Source organism: Gopherus flavomarginatus, chromosome 25 (assembly GCF_025201925.1).
Source record: "Gopherus flavomarginatus isolate rGopFla2 chromosome 25, rGopFla2.mat.asm, whole genome shotgun sequence".
NCBI lineage: Eukaryota > Metazoa > Chordata > Testudines > Testudinidae > Gopherus > Gopherus flavomarginatus.
The window spans coordinates 4,070,986-4,081,325 of record NC_066641.1 but is presented as its reverse complement, the minus strand read 5'-3'; the positions used below and the strand labels follow the sequence as shown (position 1 = coordinate 4,081,325).

The 10,340-nt window shown below is 47.2% G+C and overlaps 1 long non-coding RNA gene across 1 annotated transcript; it reads right to left on the bottom strand.

Moving 5' to 3' along the window:
• Positions 1–2,666: 2,666 nt before the first annotated feature.
• Positions 2,667–9,370, bottom strand: LOC127040631 (uncharacterized). Its single transcript, XR_007771479.1, has 4 exons — positions 9,286–9,370; positions 3,994–4,135; positions 3,713–3,880; positions 2,667–2,836 (listed from the first exon to the last, which is right to left on the bottom strand). It is a non-coding gene; the product is annotated as an uncharacterized LOC127040631 (long non-coding RNA).
• Positions 9,371–10,340: the final 970 nt, after the last annotated feature.

Below are 10,340 nucleotides of genomic sequence, written 5' to 3'. Positions count from 1 at the left end.
GAGGGTCATTGTGTTGTGCTGAGAGCATTGTGTGGATTTGTGAAGGTGGCAAATGAAGTGGGGGTGCAACGTGAGGAGCTGTCTATGTTTCAGGTTATTGTGTATGCTAGTTGCATTATTGTGGGGGCAGTTGTGCTGATTTGTGTCTGAAGGGTTGTGCTGGAAGATTTGCGCAGGTAGTAAATGATGGGTGTGTGCTGCAGCAGGGGCTGTGTGTGTTTGGGGTTACTGTGTGTGCTGCTTGTGCACGGGTTGTGTTGTGCGGGGAGATTTGTGTTGATTCATGCAGGTGACGAAGTAGGGGGACGTGCTGCGATAAGGGGCTGTGTGTGTTTGGTGTCATTGTGTTTGCAGGTTGTGTTGGTGTGAGGGTCACGGTGTTGTGCTGGGAGAGTTGTATAGATTTGTGTCTGGGCTGGTTGTGCAGGGAGATTTGTGTCTATTAGGGGGGCGAATGAGGGGTGTGTGCTGGGGTGTGGCATTTGGGGCCAACCGAATCCACCATCTGTGCGGTCTCCATCATACAACCAATGAAATTGTTGCATGCAAATTAGCTGCAGAATAAGTTTGGTGATCGGTCGAGTTACCCCCGCTATCACAGCGGTCCAGGACTCTTGGCATGGCATCAGTACATGCCTTACTCAAGCATGGGTATCACTTGTAAAGTCAAACTACCTGGGAACTTAAAAACTGGATGGTAACAGACCACAAAACCCAGGGATGTTTCAGCCTGAGGATATTCTGAATAATAGAGCCCTGAGCCATACGTGTAGCTGTTTCCATCGCTTCACACTGACTCAACAGTGGGTCAATAATAGATATTACCTCGTCCACTTTGTCTCTCTAATCTCTTGGGACCAACATGGCTACATCTACACCGCATACTGGCTCAACAGGCTTCCGCGTGAGATACAGACACAGCGACAACCCTGGAATCTTATTGCACAGCTCAGTAACTCAGGGGACATTTGCTTACTCAGGGGGTGACCTTCGTAACACCCCTTCACCCCTATGCTTCTGGCACTGACTCATGGTGGATTCAGACCTGACTTGTCATCCAGGGACGCTGCTCAAGTACATTCTTGTTAGGTTTTTAAGTCTGTTGCCGTGGTAAATCACAGCTCCTCCTGGAAGTAAAAATAAACTGACAGCTGTCAGCCTGACGCATGATGCTCCCCAGTGGGATCAAGGGCATGTGGGGCATTAGAATTCTGACCTCATGTGCTATGCTGTTATTTTGGAGGTCAGCGGACGGAGGGAGTTTTGGCCAGGGTTTTCAGAGTCGAAGGAAGGTAGATACCCAAATCCCACTGAAATTCAATGGGAGCTGGGTACCTAACTTCCACAGGCTCCTGCAAACTCCTTCTCTGCACCCTCCCCCCCCCCCCGAGCCTTTGCATTTGAACCAGCAAGGGCTGAAGTTTATAGTAGCTTTTAGTTCCTGTGGGCATGAGTTCCCCAGTCCGGAGCACTGCATCCAGTCTCTCGGAGTCAATGGGCCCATTGTCTGTGAAAGAGGAGCAAAGCTGCCAAGGACCGAGTGTGTAACGTGTCATGTACCCAGACCATTTAGTGCCTTGAGAAAGAACCCGATGCAGTGCTCTGTAGACGTGAGAAGACGTGCACTGCTGATAGTGCCTATGAGAGCCCTAGCGTAGACAAGGCTGCAACGGCATCCTTCAACTGTACAAGCACCAGTGTCATTACATTGCTGGAAGATGCTGGAACCCTCCCTCATCGATGCTAGTGAAGCCGTACCAGCTCTACTGGGACTTTTCCCCCATTAAATTCCCTAGTGCAGGCATGCCCTGCATGGTGGGAGGTGGTATATTTGAGGCAAGAATTGGAAACTGAGATCAACTTTATGTATGCCAATACAGTAGTGTGGTGCAATTCCCCAAGTGTTAACTCTCAGAAAAAACTTCCTAGCTGTAAGACGAGCCAGACAATGGAACAGACTGCTCAGGGAAGTCATGGAAGACCCTTCACTGGAGTTTTCAAAAGGAGGCTGGAGAGTCATCTGTCTTGGATGGTTTAAGAACATAAGAACGGCCGTACTGGGTCGGACCAAAGGTCCATCTAGCCCAGTATCTGTCTACCAACAGTGGCCAGTGCCAGGTGCCCCAGAGAGAGTGAGCCTAACAGGCAATGATCAAGTGATGTCTCTCTCTCCTGCCATCCATCACCACCCTCTGACAAACAGAGGCTAGGGACACCATTCCTTACCCACCCTGGCTAATAGCCATTTATGGACTTAACCTCCATGAATTTATCCAGTTCTCTTTTAAACGCTGTTATAGTCCTAAATCCAACAAATCCTGCAGGGGGTTAGACTAGACTAACCATTCTATGCCACAGTGATACCAGTATAAAAGTGATTATGTTGGTGTAACTATTCCCATGGGGGAAGTGGAGTAAGTTATCCCAGAATAAATAAGGCATCTTTGTATACCAGTAAAGAAAAATCTCACCTCTAACAGAGACATGTGTGTGTGACCTGGCCTAACTCAGTGGGGGCTCTCCATTAGACACACTGGAGGCAGGGATTTTAAAAACCTCTCCAAAGAGTGTGAGAGTTGCAACATTTATGCAGCATGCTTCACAAGCACATATAATAGGGAACAGGTTCACACAGACAAAAGCAGAGAAGTTTGTTTCATCCAGAAGCGAGGAGTATAATTTTGTAAATGTTGTACACTGGAGGAGGATGCACTGTGTTCTTGGTCCAGGGGAAAGAGATTCAATCACTGTTTAAAGCGCAAATGTCAGTGCAGCGTCGGTCACTGGATCCAGTCACATTAGCTGGATCTTCATGCTGAAATGAACTGCAGCTGACCTGTCAACAATGGTGACATTGAGATTGTGGTCTTTAGGTTTCAGAGTCAACAGCCCGACTTTTAATAATGGGGTAGGTCATACCTCTTTGAGCTATTGTTTCAGGCTGCCTTTACAGCTACAGTAACTGCATTCATGTGCTCATTTGGTGCACTCATGTCACATTTTCAAGGTTTTCATTGCAGCTAGGAACATAATTAGACCAGGAACATAATAAGGGCTATTTTTACAATGAAAGTAGAGATTCTGGAGCACCCATTCAATAGCAAGTATATTCGATGATGACAATTGGGATGTAGATGGAAATGAGTATGACTCACAGTGTTAATAATTCAAGAACGAACATATTAATAGCACTTAAAGGTGGCCCATATGTTAGTCTTTGCAACAATCTATTTGTGAGTCAGTTTCCAATTACCAGAACTCAGTACCTGGGTGAAACGAAGCAGAAAAGTTAGAGGAGAAATTTCAAAATGTTTATACACTGCTAAACCAACACATGGATTGATTTGCCATTTCATTCTGGCCCCAACGGGAAGTTTGTGAGTGATGTACTATTATCATTGTCATTATGGGAGTGGCTGGAGGCACTACAACGCTAGCCACTGAACAAACACATAGTGAAAGCCAGCCCCTGCCCCAAAGAGTCTACAAGTTAATAGACAAAGGAAATGGGGAAACAGAAGCACAGAGAAATAGAGGGATTTGCCTAAAGTCACTGGCAGAAGAACCTGGGTCTCCTGAGTCGTACCCCAACGTGGCACCCAACAGGTCATAACGAATCTCAGATAGGTATTAATAATACACACAAGGCTAACAAAAAGCCCCTCGCACACACACACACTCTGCTCTAAGTATAAATTCCACCCAGCCTTACCTATGTAGGCTTTGTAGCAGCTCCTGCCGTCGACTCTAGCCAGTATCCTGCCGAATTGGCCTGATGGATTGCACAAAGTATGCAAGGAGCCAACACATACGCGGGGAAAGTCAGGCCCCGGAATTCAGCTGTAATGTTAAGCCAGTGCTCCTCCAAGAGGCCGAAGGGCTCAGTGCTGTGTTTGAGGGAATGAATTCAGACACGAGCATGTCAAGAACAAACAGAACTCTCCCTTAGTATAAAGTGCTGGTGCAGGAGGCAGTGGCCAGAGAGGATAACACAACACATCTGTCAGCTGTGATTTCGGTGACGGAGTGGGAGTTCCCCTGCATTTGTGCTTCAGCAGCTGCGGCCAGCAGAGGAAGCTACTCCCGGCAATTCACTCCGTTTCATTTTCTTAAGCAGCGGCGATTAAAAAGGATACTGTTAAAATGGGACATTTGGGTTAAAAGCAAGTGACTGTGTCTGCTGGAGTGCGGCGGCTGACTCGTAGGGGGAGTGAAACAGGAGAAAAGGAACTGGGAAAGGTTTGGGTTGGCCGACCGGTCTGGGGATTTAGGGCCAGTCTCCCCGCAGCTCAGCGCTCCATTCCCATCAGATGCATGATGTAAATGCCGTGCACATATGCTGTAGGGAGCCCTGCATGGCCCTTGAGTATGGGAACCCGATGGCATTGGAGCAGCAAAGCCAAGGACCCAGGTGCTTTCGAAATACTGAAGATGGGACATGCTGGGTGTTAAGAGGAAGGATGGTCCAGTGGTTAGAGTGCTAGCCTGGGACGAGGGCCACCCACAGCTAATTCCCTGCGGTACAGACTCCCTGGCTGCCTACACTGCACTGTATGGGAGCCGGGCTTGTGGACTCGCTGGTTCCAACCCAGGCCTGAGCGTCCACACTGCCCTGTAAACCTGGCTTTCCTATTGCTGGGCCTGGGTCTCGCAGCTGTGCTAACCCATCCACACTGCACCACGCAGAGCAGGTCTGTGGCTTGAGCTGCATCCACACTGCAAAATGACAGGGCCTGGGCCCAAGTCGCAGTGGGACCCGGGCTCTGACTCACCCAACCCAGCAAGATCTTAGGACCTGGGTCCTGAGTGCTCGCTGACCCGAGTCAGACTGATTTGTGTGTGGATGGAAAGGGGGCCTGGGCTCAAACCTGAGACAGAGCCCAGGCTTAGGATAACACCACACTGAAATTAAAAACCTGTGGCTGGCCCATGCCAGCTGATTCAGGCTCATGGGTCTCAGGCTAAGGGGCTGTTTAATCCCAGAGCTCTAGCTGCAGGCTGGCCCTTACCATCTACACCACAATAAAACAGTCCCTAAGCCTGAGCTCCAGTCAGCTGGCACGGGCCAGCCGTGGATATCTAACACTAGCATAGAGATACCCTTCGTCTCTGTGCCTCTGGCCCTCATCTATAACACAGGGGTAATAGCGCTGCCTTGTCTCACAAGAGCATTATGAGGATAAATACATTAATTTATTGTATTTATCCTCACAATGCTCAGATACCATGTTAATAAGAGACCAATAGATCAAATTCACATAGACAGTCACAGCAGGGAAATTGTGACAACTGATGGTTCGGCCCTAAACTCATCACATTTTCTGAGATCCCAGGTGGAAGGCAGCCGAAAATGGTTGTCATCTACACAAGATCATCCCAGCAGAGCAATTCTGCAGCTTAAAATAGACTAAACTCCCAAGTAATTATATTAGCAAATGATCTGTTTGGGTCTGTGTTTCCTATTGACAGTATTAAGCTTATTCTCATTAATATTTCACTCTACGGGGAAATTAAAATTTAATGAAAAAGTGCTTACAATACTGGCTTGACAAGCTGAAAATGAAAATAACGTCAAGACTGAAGCAGTGTGAGTTATCCCTTGGAAATCAGCCCTCAGCCAAACAGAGCCCTTATCTGACTGCAGATCATTTCCGATCCGAGGCCCAGTTTCTGGAAAAAGATTCATTATCGGCAGGTATTTGCTGGTTTATGGACAAATATTTCAGCCTACATGGGGGGTCAGGGAGCATCCCACCTAAACTACTCACTACTGATGATATGAGTGATCATGGGGTATCATTTCTGCTCCCCGACTGGGCAGCTGAAACATTTAAAAGAGGAGAATAAGGAATAACAAACGATGAATATTGACTCCCAATGAGCTCAGAGGATGGATCTTTAATGGGCCGAATCTCGGACCCAGAGCCAGATTTTTAAAACAGCACTGCAGATTTCCAAGCCCTCACTGTTACACGTAGCACCAGATGTTCAGAAGTTCTCAGCAGCACCCAGCGTGCACAAAACCTGCCTCCGAGCAAATGGCCAATAATGAATTGATACCTAGCAAAAAGGTAATAATTGTTCACACACAAGATCCCCGCACTAGAACATTATTTCCTCCCATTCTCTGGGACATCACATTCCCGATTGCTGTTGGCATGACGAACTCTACCATTCACTGTGTGCAGCCCCCGATGGTTCCCCACCCGCCAGAAAGCCCCAGAAAACAGAGTTCCATTCCTCATCCCCCAGGAGCACGTGGGTCCAACACCTCTTCAGGGGCGGCCTACAGAAACGCTCATTTTCTCAGGGAGGAGACTGAAGAATGGCAACAGGGAGAGAGAGAACAGACTCTCCTGAGTGGTCATAGTCCCAAGACAAGGGGACAATGCACCCAGCCCCAATCAGTGGGGAAGACATCCCTCCCGCACCTGCCAGGGTTGACTGCTAATACAGGTGGCGTATACTCTTAGGGCTTTCTTTAAACAATAACCAATCAAGCCAAGGTCCTGTCTGGAAAAAGTGCTGGATTAACAGTAGAAATGGATGAAGTTTGGGGGCTGACACTTTTTTTTGTGGCGAAAAATACTAATTTGGTGACTCCAGAACATTTTGCGAATTTCTGTTGGTTTCGCCGAGATGTTCCTGTAGGGAAAAAACCTCCAAAATTCTAAAAAATAAAAATAAAAATAAATGTGTTCATTTTTCAGGTTGAAGCAACTTTTCATTTAGAAATTTCCTTCAATGTTATTTGTGAAAATGAAATAATCCCCTCCCCATCCCCTGCAAAAAAAAGCTGGTAATCTACACAACACGTTTACTTCAACTGAAACAAATTTTCCTCAGCATTTTAATTAGCCAAGAACTTCTGAAATGTTTTGTTCTCAGGTTGATCCCAGAACTTTTTTTTTTTAAACTGACAGTGTACCAAAAAACTGTGTTGTTCACTCAGCTCTGATCACGGGGCCTAGAGGCTGTAACTGGCTTTCAGCCTTCGACACAGATTCAAGCCTGGATCAACAGACTCGGGCTTGCATGGCTCATGCCACCAGGCTAACAAGAGCAATGTAGATGTTGCAGCTTAATCTAGAGCTCAGCCTCTGAAGCCCCATATGCTTCAGGCTAGACCTGAGCAGAGCCTCTGAATCTCCTTCCCCAGTTTGGGATTGTCTCCAGCCTCAGATTTCCTGCAATGAATTCCTGGCCCCCAGCACCCCTGGGTGCCTGCATCTCACTGTTTGCAGTGTCCTGGCTGATTTCTGTGTAGCTCTGCACCTGATCCATTGCATTCCTCCCCTCCCCTTTCTCTAGCCAAGAGTCCAGCAAGAAACGCAACTGCATGGGGTGAAACATCAAACATGGCAGCTTCTCAGTTCAGTGAGGGATCTTGCCAATGACACAGCAAAGCACCAATGTGTTTGCATAGGAGATATGGAATCTTTAGCAGCCTGATAGTGGTTTGAGATAGAAAAGAACTGTCCGATCTAGCCCTCAGGCTGCCACTGCAGGATGGGTCCCTACAGTATGTTACCTAGCGCTCAGATAGAGAAGACAAGGACACATTAGCAGAGCAAACAAGTGGATTCCTAAGCTCATCTATCTGTTTCTTTCTGACAGTCGTGTATTGTTGCAACATACACTATATGAAACATCATTTGGACTCTGAATTAATCCTGGGCACTTCCAACTTTCTCTGTCTCTAGCTTCCCCTGTTACCTGAGGATCCAACGTTTCTGAAACTCAGCTCCCACTCCACGTTAAAAGAATATTTTTCTCTATCTCTATTTGACATTTCATTTTTTCTAAGACAAAGTAACTACGGGAGTAACTTATGGGGGAGCTGCAGCTGCAGCGTACCAATGTTCTCTCTCCTCCAGACATTGTTTACTGGTTTTGTGGATGCTGATGAGAAGAAATTAATTAACTTCTTGGAAGCTTTCCTAGCCGCCCACTGCTACTGGTGGAGAAAACCTGCTCACAGACAAAGCATCTGGCGTGCACAACAGCTCTTCGCCTTTTCTCACATTGTCCCTCTCTGAGTTGCAATGGATGCCAGTCAAGCCTGGATGGAGCTCGCTGACCAGCCCTGGGCAGATATTAGAATGGGTGACACTTTCACATCCTCACAGGTATTTATTTGTATTCCTGTAGCCGCTAGAGGTCCCCTTGTGGTACGTGCTGCGCAGGCAGTGAGAGCAGCCCTGACGGTGAGTCCTACGTCTGTTCAGGGAACATCTATCCAGGACCAATTCCTTGTTCTGGGCTTTCACCCACATCCCTCCACTCAGGTCTTCAACCTGAGGGCTCCCCACAGCATTCTGCCTTCTACTCTGGCTCAGGGCACATCACTGCAGGGTCCACCCCTTGCTTCTGGGCTTGACTCCCCCTGACCCAACAAAAGCTTCTCCTTTTGCCCAGAGACCACTGCCCAAGTCTCCCACTCAGAAGTGGGTCACCAGTGGTTCTGCTCCAGCTCCCATCTGAACTCAGATCTCTCTGCCAGGTCTCCTGGTGCATCCTCACTCTCTGGGTTCTCTAGTCTGAAGCAGCTCTCACCCAGCACCCTCTTTTAAAACCAGTCACGGCTCAACTGACCAATCACCGGGGCAGAGGCCTCTTCCTCCCTAAAGGGTCCCTGTTCTCCTGTGACAGAAGCCTGCAGGTGCTGCGGGATGGAGCTTCTGCACCTTTCAGCTTCAGCACAGAATGATATGCAGCCTGTCTCCACCGCTCCTCCTGCCTGTCCCTTCTTCATGGCAGTCATGGGGCTTCGCGATCTAGGAAGCCGAGGGTGTGTCTACGCTGCAGAAAAGGTGTGCTTTTGATTTGGGTCAAAAGAGCAGAGAAAACACACTGACTTGGCTTTTAACTTGCATTAACAGCTTGAGTTCAACCACAGGCTGCCCTGTAGGCTTTAAGTCCAGCTGCTAACCCAAGGGAAAAGCCAAGCTGCCGTGTTCACTGCTCTTTTAACCCAGCTTAGCTAATTGAAGTTAAGAACACCCATTTTTTGCAGCGTAGCCTGACTGTTAACATCTCCCACTCCCTGTAACCCTCTGTCCCCCTCAGCCACAACTAGCTGTTGATGCATCACACTGTAATGTATTGATGGTGAAGACAAAGACAAATCTATTAACAAAGAACAGAGGTTCACAGATTCAAGTGAGTATTGAGTAAGAAGAACGGAAACAGAAACGGTTACAAATAAAACAAAAGCATAACGAGCTTCTACAAGACTGACGATAACTGACAGGTTACACTCCTTTGTCTGAAATAGTTTCTCACCCTTTAAGTCCTTTGGCAGAGCCTGCTGATTTTCAGTTAAATCAGGATCCAGATTTTCATGACACCCCCCTTCGCCCAGGGTGATCCTCAGTGAAAGAGAATACCAAGGGCATCTTTGGCCTTCTTCTTATAGTTTATCAACCTTTGAAGCTATCCTTTCCAAGTGGAGTAGAAACCAGAGTAACGGGTGATGCTGGTGGTAGAAGGTCTGTGCACGACGGGGGAAAGAATGTCACTGACTCCAAACGCCAAAAATTAAAATGTCTGTACACTAATGCGAGGAGCCTAGGTAACAAGATGGAGGAACTGGAGCTACTGGTGCAGGAAATGAAACCGGATATTATAGGGATAACCGAAACCTGGTGGAATATTACTCATGACTGGAGTACAGGTATTGAAGGCTATGTGTTGTTTAGAAAAGACAGGAAGAAAGGCAAAGGTGGTGGAGTAGCCTTGTATATCAATGATGAGATTAACTGTAATGAAATAAGAAGCAATGGAATGGATAAGACAGAGTCTGTCTGGGCAAAAATCACACTGGGTAAAAAAGCAACTAGAGCTTCCCCTGAGATAGTGCTTGGGGTGTGCTATAGACCGCCGGGATCTGATTGGGATATGGATAGAGACCTCTTTAATGTCTTTAATGAAGTAAACACAAAGGGGAAATGTGTGATTATGGGAGACTTCAACTTCCCGGATATAGACTGGAGGACCAGTGCTTGCAAGAATAATAGGGGTCAGATTTTTCTGGATGTGATAGCGGATGGGTTTCTTTATCAAGTAGTTGAAGTACCTACGAGAGGGGATGCCATTTTAAATTTGGTTTTGGTGAGCAGTGAGGACCTCGTAGAAGAAATGGTGGTAGGGGATAACCTTGGTTCGAGTGATCATGAGCTGATTCAGTTCAAACTAGATGGAAGGATAAACAAATGTAGATCTGGGATTAGGGTTTTCGACTTCTCAAGGGCTAATTTTAAAGAGTTAAGGAAATTAGTTAGAGAAGTGAATTGGAAGGAGGAACTTGTGGATTTAAATGCAGAGAAGGCCTGGAATTA